This window comes from Micromys minutus, assembly GCF_963924665.1.
Source record: "Micromys minutus genome assembly, chromosome: 2".
In the NCBI taxonomy this organism is placed as follows: domain Eukaryota; kingdom Metazoa; phylum Chordata; class Mammalia; order Rodentia; family Muridae; genus Micromys; species Micromys minutus.
Genome location: NC_137971.1, coordinates 34,268,664 through 34,290,495, shown reverse-complemented (window position 1 = coordinate 34,290,495; position 21,832 = coordinate 34,268,664).

The following is a 21,832-nucleotide window of genomic DNA, read 5'->3' as shown; positions in this document are numbered from 1 at the left end:
TAGTCCTCCCTTTTCTCTGGGGTCGCTGGCTACTGGCCTGTGAGTACGACAGAGTTGACAGCACTCTGGGATCAGCGTTGGAGAGACATATCAAGTTTATTGAGATGAATCAAGGGTTATATAGTTTTGGGGAAGGAGGTAGAATTATCCAGGGTGGGCAGCGGTCATTGGCTGAGGAACTGAGATTGCCTCATAAGCATGGGGAGAAATCTTAGGTGCTTGCTGAACAGGCTCCTATCAGGAGACAGGAAGCTGGACCTGTAATCTAACCTTCTTCGGGTTTCCAGCTCCCCAGACAAGGTTAGAGAAAGAGAGAAGCCCTGTAAAGGGAGCCCCCCCATCTTGCCCTAAGCTCAGAAGGTTATCTAGACAATGGTAGACTCGACCTTTGTTAGGACCCAACAGGGAATGAAGAGACGGCTCAGTGGTTAAGAGAACTGGTTGTTTTCCTAAAGGACCCAGGTAGATTCCTAGCACCCACATGGCAGCTCACAGCCATCTGTAATGCCGGTCCAGGGATCTTTGGGAAATGTGACCTTTGATAAAGAAAATGAATCAGATTCCCAGAAATGGAATCTATATGGAAGCCAGTTCTTTCTGCTTTGCTCCATGGCTCGGGGCACTTGATATGGAACTGCTCTACCGGTGGTATGAAAGGATTTGTTAAGACCTGTCAGTGGAGGTTGGGCAGATAACCTTTCTTCCAGAAGTCTTGATCCCAGCACCCACATAGCTGCTCACAACAGTCTCTAAATTCAGTTTTAGGGACTCTATCGCCACCTTCTGGCCTCTACTGGTATTGCACGTATGCGGTGCACAGGCAAAACACCCATATGCATAAAAAAACAAAAACAAAAACCCCAAAATCTGTCACCAAAAATTAATGCAGGAGATTGTTGCATCCAAAGAGCTCTTTGGAAATCACAGAGCAAGAGTGGCAAGCGTAGCCTCAGTTCGATGCTTCAGAGAAGATGTCACACAGTGGATTAACCAGTCTTATTTAATTAATTAGTTAACTGATTTTTGGGTTTAGGTGAGACTGGGTCTCATGTAGCTCCTGCTGCCCTTGAACTTGCTATGAAACTGAGAAGGGTGACCTTAAACTAATGAATCTTCGGTCTCCAGCTTCCATCTGCTAGGATTGGAGACAAGAGCCACAAACGTCATCTGGCTACTTAACCGTTGTATTATTTATGTAAGTCGGGTTTGTTTCTCTTCTTTTCTCTTTCTTTATTTCTTTGTTCTTTCCTTTTTTCTTATAGGAATTCTCTGTCTCTCTGTCTCTCTTTCCCTCTCCCTCTTCCTTTTTTTCTCTCCCCCTTTCCCTCCCTCCACCCCTGTGTGTGTGTGTGTGTGTGTGTGTGTGTGTGTGTGTGTGTGTGTGTGTCTGTTTGGAAGTTGAAGTCAGAGATTACCTGCTTCTGCCTCTCAAGTGCTGAGATTAAAGGTGTGTATGTCAGTCTTGTGTGAAATCAATTCTATACAATTACAGAAATGGGGTTCCGTCATTGCTTCTAAGGAGATCGGAATCAGGCAAAAATTCAGAATCGTTTTGCACGTTTTATGCTGGCAGCCCCCAGTCTCAGCTTGTGTAGACAGTGTGGTGTGCAGGGCTTCTCCTTGCGGTACATTCGGACATACTGCCTGGGTGAGCGCTGGACCTTTACCCAAGTCTTAAATTCGTACTGTGTAAATGAGACAGACTACCAGTTCCCACATGTCCCAGAGTTACCGGGAGGGTTACATTCTGTGATGCACGAAAGCCACTTTATAATCTGTCAACCACCACATGAATATTGGCTGTCATTAGCAGCCACCAGAACATCTAGCTTTCTGTCTTCCTAATGAGATGAGTGTCATTAAGAAGAGAAATGCTAATCTTACTGGAGTTTGATGTCCTAATGCTTGGCTCTCAGCTGCATCTCACTATATGTTTGATGAATGAATGCAGGAAGATTATGTGTGGGCTATAGCCGGAGTTGACATGGAACAGTAAATCCACATATCCCCTCCCCCAGCCTTCAGCAGATGTCTTTTTGTATGGGATGAACCCTGTTCTTACCTTTACAATGGGGGAGGCTGAAGCCAGTTGATCTCAGCTGATTCCAGTTGATGCACACTGGTGTTCTCGGGTTGTCAACCTGGTCACCTGTGCTTTGCTTTTTTAAAAAGATGAACCTGTGGCCTGTGACTCTATTGTATATAATCATTCAATAATGTCGTCTTGTGTCAGACTTTATTTCCTTACCCATATCAAAAGTAATTCTTGCTTCATCTGTCACACTCTGACTGAAAGTCAGTGTCCCCTCCCCCTCCCACACCTAATTTGTCAGCACTATCTGTATCTCTACCCTTTGTGCTTTGTGATGGGCTCTAACAATGAGTATTGGACTCACTGGGAAGTCTGAAGTGCTATTGTGTAGCTGAGTGACATTGTGTCGGTTCTGTGCATTGTGCTTGGGGATAAAGTGACATGTCATCCCTGGAGGGTCTTCTCTGTTTGCCACTCAGATGATGCTGCCCGAGAGGGACGTTATGAATACGCCTCCCGAGTGAGTTCTCTAGGTTTAGGACAAACTGCTCATTATGTGCATTTATACGTTTATGTATCAAAATAATCTGTGAAACTCAATGCAGTCATCTTTGCCCATGCTTTCCAAGGGAAAGGGGGCGGGGATCTCAAAGTACACGTGGTCCGGAGATGCTTAGGAACCACTGGCCCAGCAGTAAGCAGTATCGGTGGTAACTTTGTTGCTGGAAAATGATGTAAGAGTCTAGACTGTTACAGGGCTCACACTGGTGCTGAGAGAACATTTTCTAGACTCCAGGTAAAGTCTCACATGTGGCTTTTGTTCTTGTTATGGTTCTGAGGTCCTTGAGGACAGGGTCATTGTTGTGATCCTTGCCAAGTGTCCTGACCTCTGTCACTCAGTGACGGACAGTGCACTTTCTGAGTCAGGTCTAAATATAAAACTATTTTGAAGCCAGGTGATGGTGGTGCACACCTTTAATCCCAGCACTTGGGAAGCAGAGGCAGATGAGTCTCTGAGGAGGCCAGCCTGGTCTACAGAGGGAGTTCCAGGATGGCCAGGGCTACGCAGAGAAACACTGTCTAGAAAAACTAGGGGAGAAAATTGAGGTGTCTTGGGGATAGCTCATTAGGCTAAGATGTATGTCACCATGCCCGATGACCAAAGTTCAATTCCTGGGGCTCACAGGTGGAAGGAAAAAATTAGCTGCCATTGGTCTTCCTCTGACACCAACTGCTATAGTTGTCCCATAACCTACACACACATACACACACACACACACACACACACACACACACACACACACACACACACGGGGTGGGTGGATGGGTGGGTAGGAGGGGATGAATAAATGTACTAAAAAATTTTTTTTATTATACCTTCACTTTCAACAAAAACTCTGAGCCATACCCTCAATATAGATAAATTATAAATGATCCACACATGCCTGTCTATATAGAGGACACATGACTTGATTGTTTCGTCTTAATAACACGAAGTACATGTAGTTATACTATGCACTAATTAGCTTTAATCGTCAACTTAGCACAACATAGTGTCATCTGAGTGTAAGGCGTTGATTGCAAGATTTTCTGGATCCGATCAGCCCGTGGGCAAGTCTGAGCCGGTGGTGGTGGGAGTCGAGATAGTTAATTGACGTGGGAGGGCCTAGCCCACCGTGGGTGGTATCATCCCCGTGCAAGTGCAAGCTAGATGAACGTGAGCCACAGAGCAGAGGTCCTGTTTCGGGTTTTTGTCCCATCCTCCCTCGGTGATGGACTGTGACCTAGAACTGTAAGATAATAAATCTCTCCCTTGCCTGAGTTGCTTTTGGTCAGAATGTTTATGCCAGGAACAGAAACCAGACCAGAACACACTGCTAACACACGGATCTGGAAAGGCAGTATACTGGCAGCAGTGTTGGCAAGATACTTCCATAAAGGCACACACCTTTGGCTCACTCCTACAATTTGGCAACCCTGTAATCTGAGTTTTCACCCACCTCTGGCTCTTTGTGGCTCTTCTGTCTCCTAATAAACACCTCTTCAGCAGCTGTCCCCAGTGTCTGCTGCTTTGCCCTGCTTCCTCACCTACATTCCTGGGAGTTGAGTTCTGCTAGACTCAGGCCACCTTTCCTTATCGGGTAAGCTCACCTCAGGTGATCTCATCAATGACATTATGGTTGGCTTCTGATGAGTCCATTCCAGTCCACACGGGTGGCTGTGTTCAAGGGAGACAGACACTCGGTACAGATCGGTTCAGATGTGACAGTTGGCTAGGGTTCTCCACTGTGAAGGGGACTGGTGAAGCTGGCCAGTGACTGACTTCGTCACACAAAGGACTTTGAGAGAAGGGGACAGAGCCCGCCTTCTTCCGTGTTGCCTATGACCCTAGTGAGGAGCAGAAAGAGTGGCTAGGCAACCTTTTTCTGTAAATTTCGCTAACCAGAGAACTGGAGACTACTCACTGAGACATGGTCATGATACCCACCCACCCACCTTCCCTGGCTGATGACTGCTGAGAACACCCTAACTGCAGCCAGGAGCCCCGACAATGGGGAAGTCAGTGTTGAACAGTCACCTACAGTTGCTTCCATCCGGTGCGGTGCGCAGAGAGGCCCTGAATGATTTTTTTTTTCCTGCAAAGTTTATAATCGATTCCTTTTCTTCTATCTCTGTGAGGATCAGCTCCAGAAGTGTAGACGCTTTCTCAGCATCGTTTAGCGAGGAAGCGCCATCAAAACGACCCACGGTCGAGAGCGTGAAACCCGCCTCTTGACTCATGGAGATGTTTTCTTCCGAAGGTGGCACTGCTGAAGTCTCCTTCATGGAGCTCTGATGTTGCATCGGTTCCTACTAAAACTTCACGCTACCTGCAGAAATGCCTGAACCTGCCTGTCACACTTAACTTGCAAGTTTGGGTAGTGCAGTGGTATTCCGTCTGGAGGTAGTTTTAACTGGCTTCCATCCCCCATTTTAGGGAGGGAGAGAAAGGTTCAAAAGCTGTTAGTTGAGCATAGCAAGCGTGCCCGTAATCCCAGCACTGAGTTAGAAGCCCGGAGATCAGTGTTCAGGGTCATCCTGGGCTGCAGAACCTGGGCGGCTTGAGACCCTCAAACAAACTACTCCTCACCTCACGACATTAGTCTTTAGCTGCAGACTAGTCTGAGTCGCTCTCCAGAACCAGCGTGGCAGGAGGAGAGATCTGACTGGCACACTTTGTCTAATGACCTTCACGGGCATGCTGTGGCATGCCCTGCCTCCCAACTCCCAATGTAAATAAGTCAATGTTATGGAAAAATTAACCTCTCCAGACAGACTTCAGACGAGAGGCGAAACCGCTTAAATTCTGGTGGGTTTCCTTCTGGTCATTTCTGTGTATTTTTTTTGTTTGTTTGTTTTAAATCTCTTGGACTTCATATCTACTTTTCTGCTTAACTTGGAAACTTCTTTCTCCACCTTAGACTCTTCATAAACATATGTAATGTAGACGTTGTAGTTGAAAATTCAAGTTTGTGAAAAATTTGTTGTTGTAATAGTCAATAGTCTCTCTCTCTCTCTCTCTCTCTCTCTCTCTCTCTCTCTCACACACACACACACACACACACACACACACACACACACACACACACAATCTTGGCATCTTTCTCAATCACTCTCTACCTTAGGTTTTTGAGACCGAGCTCCTCAGTGAACTTGAAGCTCACCAGTCAGGCTACCTGGCCAGGAATCTCCCCAAAACCCCAAGAATGTTTCTGCATTCTTAGCACCAGGATTGAAGGCAAGACGCATGATGTCCAACCTTTTCATATCGACTCTAGGGGACAAAATTCTGTCCCTCATGCTTGGGGCAGGCACTTCACTAATAGAGTAGGCATCTCCAAAGCTAGACTTATTTTAAAATGTAATTTTATTATTTCCTTACTACATGTTAATAGATGCAAAATTACAGGGTCAGAAATAACATGAAATAAACCATAAGTCAGTTGTGGTTCCTGCCTGTAATTTCAGCACTTGAGAGGCTGAAAAGCAAGAGGACTTGTTGAATGTTCAAGGTCAGCCTGGGCTACAGAGTGAGACATTATCTCACCAAAGCAAAATGGTAGCTACATTTTACTAGATTGGTTCCTTTCAAAAGTGACTCTGTCTTCCACCCCCACTAGTGAACGTGTCACTACTTCTCTGCCTCCAGGGAGTTGACCCGTCTCTCCCACTGAACTCAGGACAGCTTCTTTAATTCTGTGCTTTCTCTGCCCTTTGTATTTTCACAATAATTGTGTAACTGGATTTGGGTGCTTTTTTAAATTGGTGATTATTTAGAATTTGCTTTTCATGTGTTGGGGCTCCTTTGTGCAAATGCCTGGCATTTCTGTGATGCTTTGTCTGAATTTGTGCTTGCCTGCAAGAGTTCATGGAACTATCTATCCTATGTCCTAGGATGAATTTGTGTTTGCGTACATTTGAAAAAGGTATCAATATAAAGATGACTTGTGCTTTTTTTTTTTTCCAAATTAGAAACTACATTTTCATGGCTGGGAACAAATGTCCCCATCACAGTCTGACCATAAATGAAGCCTTGGCTGGCTTTCTGGTGGTGCAGCTATGGGACTGAGTTACACTCCTGGCACGGGCCCAGCTGGTGGACCATCTGCACAATACAGGAAAAAGGAATCAAGACAGAGTCCCCAGAAACCTAACCTATGACCTGGACCGGGTGCTCTTTAGCAGGAGGTCAATCTGTTAAAGGATTTTCATCATCCTGAAAGGCAGTGGCCATCTTAATGCTGATGATAAAATCTTGATGTGTCTGTTTAACACCACTTACTATGGAAATTAAGGCTTTCCATTTTCCTTCGTAAAATCATCCGCCTCTATGAACTTTATATTGTTGCACACACACACACTATATATACATTATATATGTGTATGTATGTATGTATATATATATACACACATAAACATACATGCTAGGCAACAACTTATATTGATTTTAAATGTGAATTTATTAACTTTAAACCCCATTTGCATAGTCCATTGTCAGGTTTCATTACCTTTTTAAATGTCCATCTAATAATTTAAGTTTCTGACTTTTTGTTACAATGATGAAGTAAGCAACAAATGCCTTTCTTTCTGCATATTTTTTTTTTTAACGGGCATTTTTGCTGACTGTGTTTTCAGAGGGGAAAGTAGGTTTCCACGGGTTCAGAACACACAGCTGGATGTGGTGGGCACATGACAGCTCTCTAGAGGCAAGACGATCCCTGGCTCCAGGCCAGCTGCTGATACACCTTAACCCTGCCTTAGAAACAGCAGCAGCAACAACAACAACCCCCCCCCCCCCACAAACACACATACCTCAAACCAAACTGAAGTTACAAACAGTAAGGGAAAAACCCTATAATTACCAAAGATAGTGGGTGTGTCTTGCCAAATCAATTAATTCTTGATGACACCAATTTGCACACCCACAAGCAAACAAAACAACAAGAAAAAGGGTCTCACAGTACCTGTCCCCACGGAGCCAGTTGTGGTGCTGACGATGAGCCGTCCCCCCACCCCACCAGCTCTATGATGACTTGTGTGTGACAGCTTGTATGTGTTCTTGGCGAGAACAAGGTCTTGTTCTCAAGGCAAACTGATACAGAATACAGTCCTATCACCTCTCCTGGGGAGGTTGTTGACACTTGCTGAAGGTCTTGCTGGGGCGGAAGTTACCATCTCTGTCAGTGCCCCTCCCTGGGCTTGCTCTCCTGATGCTGCTCTTCTTAGATGAAAGCCTCAGCATCTAACCTGAGAAAACACGGGCGATAAACCGCCAGCGTCAGGACCGTACATGCATCTTGCTCGTTAGGACTTAGCAAAGGGGATCGTGTTATTGAGAGGGTTCTTTCGTATTTAACAGGCACGGATGTGGCGGTGCTTCATGTAAAACTGAGGCTCTGAAATAAAAGACTGTGTATGGGGGTGAGTGCCCTGCCTGTGTGGGGGTCAGAGGAAAACTGTTAGGGGTTGCTCCCTACTCCTATTTTTCAAGGATGGGACTTGGATCATCAGCCAAGTTATCACAGGGGTTTTACCTGCTGAGGTGTTTTGCCAGCCATTTTTTTTTTCTTTTAAGTGAGCAACTTTGTGCTGGGGATGTGACCAGTAGATCACCTGCCTAGTATATTCGAGGCCATGATTGGTCATCATGCACTGGCTGGAAAACAAACACCTTATAAAACTAAAAAGACAGTAATGACCGTGACCTACTGTTTGGTTTCTAGGCATCTATAATCTTACATAAGTTACAGTCAGATACTTGCCTAATTTTGCTTTAAAGTATTTTATTGTTTTAATAGATTTACTTATTTTATGTGTACGAGTGTTTTGCCGGCATCAATGTATATATTTATGTGTGTGTGTGTATGTATGTATGTGTACATGTATACCAAGTACATGTATAGTGCTCTCTGAGGTCAGAGGAGGGTGGTGTATCTACTGGAACTAGAGTTATGATGGTTGTGAGCCACTCTGTGGATGCTGGGAACTGAACCCACGCTCTTTGCAAGGGCCACAATTCAACTTTTGACTGAATACCAGAAATACAGTTGGCATCACAGGGTCCCAGTTGAAAATCTTAAACACAGATGAGCAGTGTCCTTAGTTTATTAGAAAGACAAAAACCAACGCATTTTATTCAAAAGCAGTAGGAAAATTATCCATAGAGAAACATTGGTTTATCGGGAAACCTTAAGTATTTGGTAAACAGAACTTGGCTCCTTACTTTCACACTTCATAAACCAAGTCTCAGTTTATTTACTACAGTCTGCCCAGTTTCCCTATGTGGACCGGCATTCTTGAGGAGACACCTGCTTCTTGTTTGTTTGTTTGATTGATTTTGTTTTTGAAACAGCTCATCACCTGTGCGGCTGTTTTGGGGCTATCTAGGGTGGCCCCAAACTCGTGGCTGTCTTCCTTAGCCATACCCAGAGAAAACCTAGTTCAGTTTAAAACAAGCTGAAACCAAGAAGTCGATGTTTTCCTTCCATTAATCCATCTCAGGCTTATGTATGTGTGATCGTGACTAAACTGCGTGTTTATGTATTTTTGCATGTGCGGTTTAGGCTGAAAAGCTTAAGATGTCAATGTGTTTGTTGCAGCAAACCCTGTTTCAACTGAGGAGGAGACAAAAGCTATTTGCAGCAAAATGACTTTGTATTTTTCAATTTTTCCAGAGACACTGTCTCCTACTGGGCTAGGATGGGGAGGTTGGGTGGAGGGGTCGCTTCAGCAGGACTCGCTTTTGCATTCTTGGTGGTCTCTTCAAACCTGATGATAGTGCATATGTTAATACAGGGGAGTTTGATTTTAAGGGTAAGTCCCCTTCTCTCCTAGCATGCCTTATGAATGACATTTGAACTGGTGTGGATTTTAGTTACCTCCTGAAGAGAAAGCCTGGCTGTCAGGGTTCAGAAAGGTGTGGCTCTGGTGCCTTGATTATTAGAGTACCTCCTGGATTAATATCATCACCACAGAGCAGTCTTCACAGAAAAATAAAGGACAATGTGACAAGGGGCTGGAGAGAAGGCTCACAGTGGTTAGAAGCACTTGCTTCCATTCCCAGTACCCTCTTGGTGGCTCACAATCCTGTGTTAACCCGTCTCTGGGGATCTGGTGCCCTCTTCTGGCCCCCAGGGGCACTGCGTGCACACGGTGCTCGCAGGCATGCAAGCAAAACACCCATAGGCATTAAATTAAATCGATACTTAAAACAATGCTTTGTCAGCGTGAAGGACCTGGAGTAATAAAGATGATGCTTGGCCAGTTTCCACATTTAATAAATAAAACAGGATCGTTATTTTCTTCTTTCAACGGAAGCAGCAGAGGCTTTGGACAGAGAAAAAGCCCCGGTGAGCGCAACAGATTTTGCCGAAGTGTTAAAAGCGACTGGAATATTCGAAACCTTCTCCAATGCGGCTCTTCCCAGCCTTGGTTTCACTGGAGTAAAAGAGGCTGGAGAGATGGCTCAGTGCTCAGGAGCTGTTGCTCCTCTTACACAGGACCTGGCTTCCCTTCCCAGCTCACAACTATCTGTAATTCCAGTTCCAGGGAGTCTGATGCTGCCTTCTCACTTCCATGAGCACCAGGCACATATGTGTTGCACACACACACACACACACACACACACACACACACACACACACACACACACATTTAATTAAGAAAAGTTAAAGAGCAGCTGCAGTTGGGAGGCCAGTCTTCCCGTCTTACAAGACGAAATCACAGTTGTGAAAGGTTTTCTGTTAGGATGGCTTGACCTACCGGAACAATGTGCTTCTTGTTTTTGTGGCTGCAGCTCACTTTAATTAGAGGCTGAGGGAAGAAAGTAAGGTATTTGGAGGAGTCAAGGAGGAAATTCATAGGCTAGCCCATCTTCCATAGCCCAGTGCTTACAGGGTGTGTGCCAGGGCAGCCTAAATTTGCCTTTCGAGGTGGAAAGTCTTAGCCCATAAAATCACAGATAAGCCCCACCCATCACACGGGCTTTGTCCTCTGGCTACAGAGACTTAAAGGCTCACCTCACACCCCTCTTTTCTTGGGAAAAGTTGAAGCTTGACACTTGTAACCTTGCTTAAAGAGTAAGAAGCACGAACGTGGACTTGGATGTGGGTGTTGAGATCTGCTGAGGCTCACTGTCGGTTTCGAGCTGCCGTGGGACCCGCTTGTACCACCCTCCCACTCTTTCCCCTGGACTGCAGGAGCATGTGCAGGATTCCCAAGATTGAAGTGAGCAACGTGGGGAAAGCCTTAGATTTATAAAACTGTGCACAAGTGTTCATTCGTACATGTGGGCGTGTGTTGTACTTGAAACCTGTATTATTGTCTCCACTGTATCCCAGACAGACCTTGCTTTTCATGAGGGAGAAAGGAAAACATTGACTTACAGTTCTTCTTATTTTTTTTTAGAAGACTCACATTTGGGAAACTAGTTTAAGAGGGGTCCAGCATCTTTCTCTCATGTGTTGATGTTTCAGTGGTGGGGGGGAGGGGTGTCTCTGGGTTATTGTTTTAGTGCCCTAACTTATTTCAATTAAACAAGGAAAAATATTCCAAGAGAAGAAACAGTTTGTTACAAAAAAAAAAAAAAAAATCCCCCAAGTCAGAGTTTCTCTGTGTAACCCTGGGTGTCCTGGAACTTGCTCTGTGGGCAAGGCTGGCTTTGAACTCAGGGTTCCACCTACTTCTGCCTCCCGAGTGCTGGGATCAAAGGCTCGAGCCACCACCACTGATGTGACATCCTTACACAGAAATGGGGACTGATAACAGTCTGGAGATAAGCTGCTTCTGCTAGCAGGTGGAAGGGTAAAGCAAGCAGTCTGTACAGCCCAGGCCTGAGGTCTATCCTCACATAGTGGGTGTATCACAAGGTCACTAAGAGAGCTGGTGCTGAGACAGTTGACAGTGGCCTATGCCACCCACCGCTTAATGTGGTTGTCTGGTGGGGTCTCTGGATCAGACGGTTCACCACAAAATTATTTCATCTGTAATACTGCTACCATGAGGAATCATTGTGTCAGTGTCTGACATGTGGACCCCACAAAAGGTCGAGACCCACAGGTTGAGAACCACTGCTCCAGAGATATGAGCCAAACAATGACTTAAAAAAAAAAAAAAAATCAAAAACCAAAGAAATACCTCCGTATACTTCAGATAGGGTGAAGTTTGAGAGCCACAGGCTAGAAGCATCCCCTTTACCACCACAGGCCTTGAAGCAGGGATTCTTCCTGGAAGCAGCCTCCTTTGAACTCTTGCTATTGGCTTCTGCTTTCACGCTTACTCTGGTCTGCCAAGATACAGGAATTATTTGGGTTCTTTTGTATTTCTTAAGACCATCTTGTGGCCTAGAGTGTAGCCTGTTTTAGAGGTGGTCCCTTGGGCTGCAAAGAAAAATGTGTTTTGTCACCTGGTATGTAGGATGCTCTGTAGATAACCATGTTTAAATCTATTTTCATTGCTGTGAAGTTTCTTTGTTGATTTTTAGTTTCAGTGTTCTCTCTAAAGATAGACTATTATTGTATCAGGACTGATTTTATGTCTGTTGGTATGAGATTGGAAACCCCAGTTCAGCACGTGTATGTTTACAATTGTATCTTCTCAATGAATTTTCCCATTTACTATTTGTGGCCTTTTAAATCTAATTTTGTATTGTTTGATTTGCTTGGTTTCCATACTCTCCCTCTGTCTCTAGCTTGCTAGTTTCTTGGAGACCAGAGATAATATGATTGTGGTTTTTAATTCAGTTGGCCTTTGTGTTTTAATTGGCAATTTAAGGTTCTTCGTTGAAAGATGTTTACAAATTCTTATAATTTTGTTGTTGGGTTATTGTTTGTTCTTTTCTCTCTGTCCCATTATTGGGGAGTGGGGTTACTGTTGAGTTGGGCATAATGGATTCCTTCCTACCTTTTGTTTATCTGTTTCTCTCATGAACTTTATTCTCTTCTGTGTCAATCTCTTAAGACTGACACCATCTTCCCTGTTTGTGACCACATGCCCTTGTTTCTCTAGTTGGAAGACAGTTTCCTGGCTGGCTACAGAAGTGTTGATTATAGTCATTTACTTTAGGACAGGAAATATGCTGTTCTATGTGTTCCATGCTTTTAGGTTGCCAGTGAGAGACTTGATGGTGTTTTGATGCATTTGGGGTGATTTATTACTTCCCCTTTGGAATGTTTCATACTCTCCTTACTTTGTGTATTTGACATTGTGCCTGTATGGCTTTTGGTGGAACCACCTTGCCTTTTCCAGTGTGTGTGTGTGTGTGTGTGTGTGTGTGTGGTGAACATATGTGTGGTTTGATGTCTCTTTGTGTGGCTCTTTCTGACTGAGCAGTCTGCTCTTGAGGACTCAGGCTCTACCACCACTCACAGAGAGGAAGGTCAGCTTGCTTGGCATGGGGCGTCTGTTCCCCCTCATGGGCACCCCTGAGGCTGGAACTTTGTTCATTCTGGCTTCTTCCTGGTGTGTCACCTGCCCTTTTATTGACACCATTAGCTCTTCTGTCACTTCCTCTATGGGTATCCAAAGCACTTTCTCTTTGGAGTACAGGCCATACTATTTTCCTTTTCGAAACTTTTTTTTAGGAGGGTGTCACTGTGTAGTCCTGGCTGGCCTAAAACTCACAGAGATGCACCTGCCTCTGCCTCCTGTGCTACTTAAGGTTAAAGGCATGAGCCATTGTGCCCAGCTCCATTCTTATACCCACTCCGCTCCTTAACTAGGTCTCATGGTAGCTGCTTCCTGTCAGCCATCTATTGGAGAGGTCTCACATCTATCGGATCTAAAAGAAAAAAAATGCAGATAGCTGAAAACAGGAGCTGACCACACACAGGGTTAGAAACGTGTGCTGGGGTTTTCAGTCACCAGCTTCAAAGACTAATTTGAAGAGTGAAGTCTGAGAGGGGAGGTTCCTGTGTTTGGAGGGAGGTGAGGTCTACCCACTTCTGGTGTTCGCAGATGCAAGCTCTGTTCTACTGGGCATCTCTCCCCTCCGCCCCCATCCACTCCTCTCGCCTTTAGAGCTCTCAGCATATCCAGCAAACTTAGCACATGGAAGAAATGGTTCTACGGGGAAACCTTTCACTTCCAGGAACAAAGCTAACTCAGGAAGGAATCCGTTTGGACCCTGAAGTACTCCTAAGAGCTTAGGAGCCTCAGGAAAAAGGCCATTGTCCCTACTTTTCTCAGCTCTGTTCTCGGCGCTCTCTGCAGATCAGCTCTAGAGAAAGAAGCCTTTCAATTCCTCGGTTGCATTTTTGTTGGGCTACTTGTCATAGCTGCAGGAACGGAACCAGGACCCAGGGAGTGTGTTGGAAGGTGGGAAGGTGGCCTTTCTTTGACACAGCAGCTTCTTCAGAAAACCCCACAGAGGCCACGGATTGCATGAAAGGACAGAGAAGCTCTCCCTGCACATGTTAACTCACTGTTGGAGATTTAGCCCTTAGCCCTACTCTAGGGGAGTGACCTCTTTGAGCTTTAGGCTGATGTTGACTCAGAGGGAGTGTGGTTCACTTTCTAGTTGTTCTGTTCCCGAGGCCCCATGGCTGTCAGCACCTGATGCTTTCAGTGGTGCCTGTCTCTGTTAGTGCAGACGTCTTACCCAGCAGTGATGACAAGCGAGACCAAGGTTTTAGTGAAAGGCTTCATGGTCCAAGCCTTCTCACGGGTGTCTGCTTTAAAAGCCTCCTTTATTAAGAATATTGAAAGCCAGTGACCCAGAACTAAGAAAATACAGACTCTGGGTATTGGGCTCCTTCCTTCGTGTTTGTTCAGTCAATAGTTGATTTGAATTGGGGATGAATCTTAGTCCACAGTCTGGAGGCACAGAGATTATTGCATTTTTCCTAAGTGACTGAGTATTTACTATGAGCATCTTTCTTTGAGTCACAGGGTTCACCTTGGTTGTTCCTGAGATTCTCCTTCCTGGGGTTGACACCTCCCTCGTGGGGTTGCATCAAGCTTCTAGGCCTGATTGCATGTCACAATGTCAGTAAGCCATTTGGGTCCTATATTGACAATGGTCCCTGCCACTTTTGGACCACCTTTGAGGTCACACTTGGCCACATGAATACACTTTAAGCATCTGGGCTTTCTCTTGTGACTCCCACTCTTCTGTGGGCACAGGCAAAGAGCAGATGTGGTCCTGCCTGAAGCTGAGAAGACAGGGCCATATGTAACTAAGAGTTAAAAGAGAAAAACATGGAGCAAGCTTCCTGCCCCTAAGTCAGTGATGTTCTACCTAAGTGCTGGGTGATGCCGGGTGTTCTTAGACTGTGCTTCCTCTGGTCACCTGACCAATGTTCTGTGGCTACCTCCACACCCTGGGGATGCTAGCTGGGCTTGCTCCTGGCTCCTGAGATGCATGGTCTAGTACCTGCTACTGGGTGGTGGGAGGATTTGAGACATTTGATTGACCCTCTAAAGCCAACTTGTAAACTTTTCTATTGCACACGCGTTAGCCTTCAGCACTATCTTTAACTCTCTGATAAATTAATCAAGGTGTGTATTTCCCCTTTCTATATGTGCTTTGATTAAAACCCGTCTTCCAGGGTCACACAGCCATGTCCTTTTGCTCCCAGGCTTCAGCAAAGAGCTGTGCGTGACATCGGGTTTAATTATCAGCTGCCCTCTTTTGTCCTAATTTCAGATCTTTCCTTGCCCACTGCACAGCTATTGCAGAACAAAATAGACATTTGGGTTGATAATTAGGACTCCATGGGAAGGACACTTAGGATACCAAAGCCTATACCTGATATTAATAGGACAGTGTTTGCCACAGGGTTCTGTGAAGCCCTCAGCATCTAGAGTTGCAGCACAGGCTGTACATAAAATATTTATAGATCACAGAGTGCTTCACCTTTGACAAAAGGGCTCGGGTATGCATTGTTACTAATGTCGCTAACGGATAAGCCGCTCAAGGACCTTTGGAAGAAAGGAGAGCGTTTGCTGTTGAGTGGCTGATAGAGCAGCCTTGGTTTCCAGCCAAAAATAGTTAACTTTTATAGAACACAGCGATCCTTAAGAGTCAAGAAACATAAAGGGAGAAAAGTGAGTTTACTGGAAACTGTTTACTAGAGACGCTCAAGAGAATGGATGGAGCCAGGAGCTTTTGGAAGCTGGTGGAAGGAATGTGCTAGCCTCTGGGATTACAGCTGAGAAAGCAAGAACACAGCCAAGAAGAGTCGTAAGAATCAGTATATGGGGTGTGTGTGTGTGTGTGTGTGTGTGTGTGTGTGTGTGTGCCTGTGTGTGCACATATAATAAAAGCTAAAGGTCAGTGTCTGGTGTCATCTTCTTCCTCTTCCTCCTTCTCCTCCTCCTCCTCCTCCTTTTTACCTCCTTCTCTTCCTGCTCCTTCTCTTCTTCCTCTTCCTCCATCTCCTTCACTTCTTCCTCTTTCTCCTCCTCTTCCTGTTCCTTCTGCTCCCCCTTCTGTTCCTCCTTGCTCCTCCTCTTCCTCCAACATACTCTTTTATTGAACCCAGAGCTCACTCATAAGCAGAGTCCCAAGGATCCACCTGTCTCCAACTCACCTTTACGAAGTGGGGTTGCAAACATGTGTTGCTGCACCCTGCTTTTCCATGGGTGCCAGGCATCTGAGCTCAGAGCCTCATGCTTGCGTAGTACTTAGTAAGCCATCGTCCCAACCCTACATGGCTTGTATGTTTCTATTATTCCATTGTGTGTTTTTCTGTAAAAGCAGATAGTGGCCACCTAACAGCTTCATCAAGGGCTGGATAATAAGGTGCCATTGTGAGTGGGGTAATCTTGTTTGTTCATTTCTTTTTATGAACATTACTTTGATTCATGTCACAGGTCAGAGGACCTGTGGAAGAAAGGAAAACATTTGCTGTTGAGTGACTTACCTTGATTTTCTGTGATCTGTGGAGTAGGCTAGCGAAGTAGAGAGGTGACTCATCTGGAAAACCATAAGCTGGGGAAGCTACCAGCCAGGCAAAGGTCACATGCGCGTATCTTTCTATAGGACAGACTCTTGAGACCCACACCTGGACCCTTTTTGAGCCTCAGAGGCTTCAGTAGGTTCTGCTTCATGGAACCAAAAGTTTCCAATCAATGTACAGTCAGGTTACTAAGTGGATGATGCCCTGAAATAATGAGATTGTGTAAATCCATTTGCAGAACACTCAGATAGAAAAATAAAGAGCATGAATAAGAAATATAAGAAGTTAAAAAGTGGTGAACTTCAAATGCACACTGAGTTTGAAGTGTCTATAGGGTATATATTATATCTTGTTTGGTTTTCCTTTAGACAAATGTGTGTGTGTGTGTGTGTATGTATGTGTGTGTGTGTGTGTGTGTGTGTGTGTGTGTGTGTGTGTATCCCTGGCTGTCCTTGGAACTCACATTGTAAATCAGGCTGCCTTGAACTCAGATCTGCCTGTCTCTGCCTACTGAGTGCTGGGATTGAAGGTGTGTGCCACTACATGTGGCTAAAGTGTAATATTAAAAAATAAATACTACCCCAGTATTAGAAGGGTTGGGAGAGTGGCATCATCATGTGACATGGGATTTGACATTCTCATGGGCAGCTCTTCACATTATCAGCTCTTTATGTTTCATGTGACTGGCCTGTCACCTTTTCTAGAAAAATAACTAATGTTGTGCGAAGGGGTATGTTACTCAGCATTGTTTTATAACCAAAGCTTAGAGATTGTTTCAGTGAGTTAAAGGAGTTTAAAAATGAAATCTCATAAAGTTAAAATAAAGGTGTAGAAAACTATTAAATGACACAGTGCTTCCATTAAAATAAATGGGAAAAGCCAGTTACAATAATACTGATTGGGTATTATGTTTATACACTGGCTCTGCGTATATGCCAAAGTGTGTGTGGGGGGGGGGGGATTCAATAAGATGCTTGCTAATAGCTAAAAGCTTCAATCTTGAATTTTCTAAACCTATGGTTAAGAACAAACAGTATTTTTAAAGATGACACATTTTAAAATGATTGAGCATTAAGTATATAAATTACCCAACACCATGCTGCCGGTTTCTGGTCATTTTCCTTTATCTATGTGAGTAACTGTTGTGTTCCTGAAGCCGCAGGCTGAATGCCAGCTCTCCAGGGTTGACAATGTAAAGTGTTGAACGGTTCTGTAAGATTTCTTATGGAGGCGAAACCAGCCAAGTGGGGTGGTGTTGAAAGAGCAGCCAACCATTTTTGATCATAGTCAGACTCTGAGAGGAGAGACGAGGGAACAGGACAGGTATATGTCACAGCTTGGAAATGAAGTGTCTCCAGATGCTGCTGGAGTTATTTCGGGAGCTGGTGGAAATTTCTGGAGCTGGGATCTGGCTGAGGAAGTAGTGTATCCCCGGGGTATGTCATTACGCACCGTACTGCATCCTGCTAGCCCCTCTCTGTTCCCTGGCCCACCTCGATGTAAAATCTAGCGGTTCCACCCTCTGAAACTGTCCATCCAGACAAGGCTTTCTTTCCATTGGGATTTCTCAGAGACAGAAATGAAACTAAAGAATTCAAGTGATTTTTTTTTTTTTAAATCAAAATGTTAGGTCGGGAAGAGTGAAAGTGACCATCAGTCAAGCTTAGAGTTCTTGACAGGCAAGTCTACTGTTTTCTTTTGTCCTCTTGGTTTCTCCTCGCCCACCCTGGTGTCCGCCACATTGGAAATTGCACCTGGGAGCCACCTGCTGCTTCTTGTTTCTCAAAGCCAAGCCTCGTGTGAGTTTCCATGGCATGAAGCTCATCTCTCTGAGCTTGCACGGTTGAGGTTCTCTCGTCCTTACAGTGGCTCCATTTCTCAGCCATCAGATACTCCCCCAGCATCCTTTGACCGGTCCCTGCATCCCACTCATCCCCCGTCAAGTCCTTCCTTTAGTTCTTTGTCCATCATCCTTGGGATAAAATTGTAGAAACCCATCGTCTTTTCCCATGGCAAGTTATCAGTGATGCTGCTGAGAGCTTGGTTGTCTAACAGATGTTGGTCATACTCAAAACTCCTCTCCTGGCTCCATGAGGAAGCCCTTAGACTGAATGGTTAATAAGTGGTACCCAGCCTTTTGACACTTGCGTCTCAGTGTCTTCTACAAATGGGCTGGGCTGTATTCCTATGAATCCCGGGACCTTGTGACTCAGCAGGTTAGGTGTGCCTGGTACTTGATGGTGATTGAACCTGACAAACAGAAATTATACACAGCTGGGTAACTGTATTTTAAAGTGCACATTTATTGTGAATGAATCAAATCCAGGTAAATATAATCTCAAGTGTTTATTATTATTTCTTTATGGTGAAAACGTTCAAAATCCTTTGAGTAAAGGAAGCCTTTAGTAAAGGCCTGTTGACCTCAAGGAGTACTGGAGGAGCTGGTCCGGGAGAGAATTGACTTATAAAATCCCCAGTTACACTGAAGTGAAACCTATTCGGAATCATCTCTTCCCAGACGGACAGTTAAACTGAATACATAATGCCACACAGACAGGTGTGTTAGGGGGTGTTTCCAGTGTTAAGTTATGAGGATGCTGAGCACTTTGCTGGCGCTGGGGACCCAAGGGAACATGTTAGCAACGTAGGAAGGACGTAAGAAGGCATGGTTTTCTCCAGTCAGACGAGTCTCACTGAAACGGAAGGAACTGGATCACATAGGTGTGATGGTAGACCATGGGAGCACTGAAAGCCAGCAGAGGAGTTTATATTTGGCAGAAGACAAAAATCTTAACACTAAGGATCTGTAAACTGTGGTGGGATCTGTGGACACAAGGACAGGCTGTTCTTGTTTACGTGATTTCCCGGCAGCCTCCAGGGTGTGTGCTCTCACCTTACCTGTGGTTTATGGTGGAACAGATAACTTGGTTACACTCTGCAAGGTGCAGGGGGCACCAGTCATACCCAGGGAGTCTCTAATTTCACGGAGCCGAAGAGGTGTGAAAGCTGCCATGGGATCTCGATCTCGAGGTCGAGAAAACCGAGAACTCAGGGACAAGGGTGATCGGTCTGTTCAAGGTTGTGCAGGTAATAGAAAGAAAACAGGTCTACTCGAGAGAGCTGACAGGTGGCAATCTACAGGAGGAGTCCAGGATACTGGCTGTTAAGAAGTCAGAGACTCGGGCTGGAGAGATGGCTCAGTGGTTAAGAGCACTGACTGCTCTCCCAGAGGTACTGAGTTCAAATCCCAGCAATCACATGGTGGCTCACGACAATCTATAATGAGATCTGATGCCCTTCTGGTGTGTCTGAAGACAGTTACAGTGTACTTATATATAATAAATAAATCTTTAAAAAAAAGAAGTCATAGTCATGCATTAAGTTGGTGAATTTAGTAAGAGGCAGTGGGAAAGTCCTTATATCTTTTATATTGTATATATGTAAGCTATATCACATATATATGTGATATGATATGTGATATGACATTATGGTATGGTATGATATGATATGATATGATATGATATGATATGGGAGCTGAGGATGAAAGGTGGCCAGGGACCAAGCTCTTTTCTTTGAAAGACTGAAGGTAAATCACCACAAGAGGGGCGGCTAGCTTTTACCTAGAGCAGAGAAACTGGTTTTTGCAGCTTCATAGTTCTTTTCTGCCCCTGCCCCTGCCCACAGCAGGAAAGAGGTCAAGGTTTGGTTTCAGAAGTCGTACTAACCCTGATCACTGATTCCCCGGCCTGTCTGAACTGAGAAAGGAGATTGCTTCATCACACTTCCCTCAATGAGATCCTTTCTCTTTCAGAATGATTGTCACCATCCTGGACGGACTGCCCAGCTACTGAGTTATATCTGTCTTCTGGTCACACTACAAAGTTGTCTGTGGACTTGAAATGTTTATTGCAGTAACCTCTGACCTTACGTGATTTAAGGTAAGGTTATATTTTCTTATCTTATAACCATCACAAAGTTGTCATGTTTGTCTTCTATAACTTTACTTTTTACAGACATTAATCCATTCCCCTCCACCGGTTTTTTTATGTTCTAATATTCCATTCAGAATGCTCTTAATCTGAAAATGTATAAGAGTGCAGAAAATATTTTTATAGGATGAAATATGAGCAGCCTACTTGACGCTGAAGAATGGAAGTGAAATGTATTATTCCTCAGATTAAATCAATAAAATACTCCATTTCCATAAATATAGGATGCATAGACTGGCTTATACTGGAAAGAATTTATTAGATCAAGGAGTATTATTTAGACTACTTGAAATAAATGGAAATGTTTAAACATTAATATATCGCTGGCTTAATTAAAATGACAAAAGTAAAAAGACAGGAAATTTAATTGATTTTTTAAAAAATCTCTCTTCCAGAGATGCTAACATTTCAAAGTTACTTTCCCAGTTTATGTAGTGTGTGTGGTTCAGTTACTAGATTGGTCTAAAAATGATTGACATTTATCACATTCTTGCTCTATTGCCAGGCTCCGTACCATCCCCTTTGTAGGCATTAAATTATTGACTCCTTTAAAGATTATTGGTTTATTCCCCTTATTACTGGTGTGTGTGTGTGTGTGTGTGTGTGCACGAACGAGTGTGCGCAAAGGTCAGAGGACAATGTTCAGGGCTGGGTTCTCTCCTTCCGCTGTGGATTGTGGCACTGATGTCAGGTCTTTGGCTTTGCTGGGCAAGCACTTTTACCTGCAGAGCCGTCTTCCCGGCCTGCCGGTTTATTAACTCTTAACAATGCTGTGGGATCAGTAGTACCTCCGTCATCATTTGCCTCTAAGAAAACCGAAGCTCTGGGAAATTAAGTGGCAGACGAGTCCAAGCTTGTAAACCTTGTAAACTCAGACTACTGAGATAATAAGCCCCACCAATCCACACACTTCAACAACATGCTAATTAACCCCTTCCCATACCGTTTTACGTGGCTGCACTTAATACTCAGTCTCTCTCTCGGCCCTAGCTTTCTCTTGCCTGTACACATTGCTTCTCTTTCTTTAACTTTAGATGTTTTGTTCCTGGATTATTTGTTGAATACACGTATGGTCATTTCTGTAGGGTGAATTCCTGCGATAGCCTTCCTGGGGTTGGTGGGACAGTCTTCTAGTAGTTGTGCCTGTGAAGCTCCTTAGCTGCCGGATAGAGAAGTCACCGATGATGCCCAGCAACACTTGAGAATTGCAATTTGAACGGCATTGTCTATTTTTAGAGGTCCCAGTGGTTCTTGCGTGTGTGTGTGTGTGTGTGTGTGTGTGTGTGTGTGTGTGTGTCCCCTCCCACCCAGTATTTTGAGACTGTCACCTCTGTACTTTCTCTTTGTGCCATAACTAATAGAGTTGTGGGACA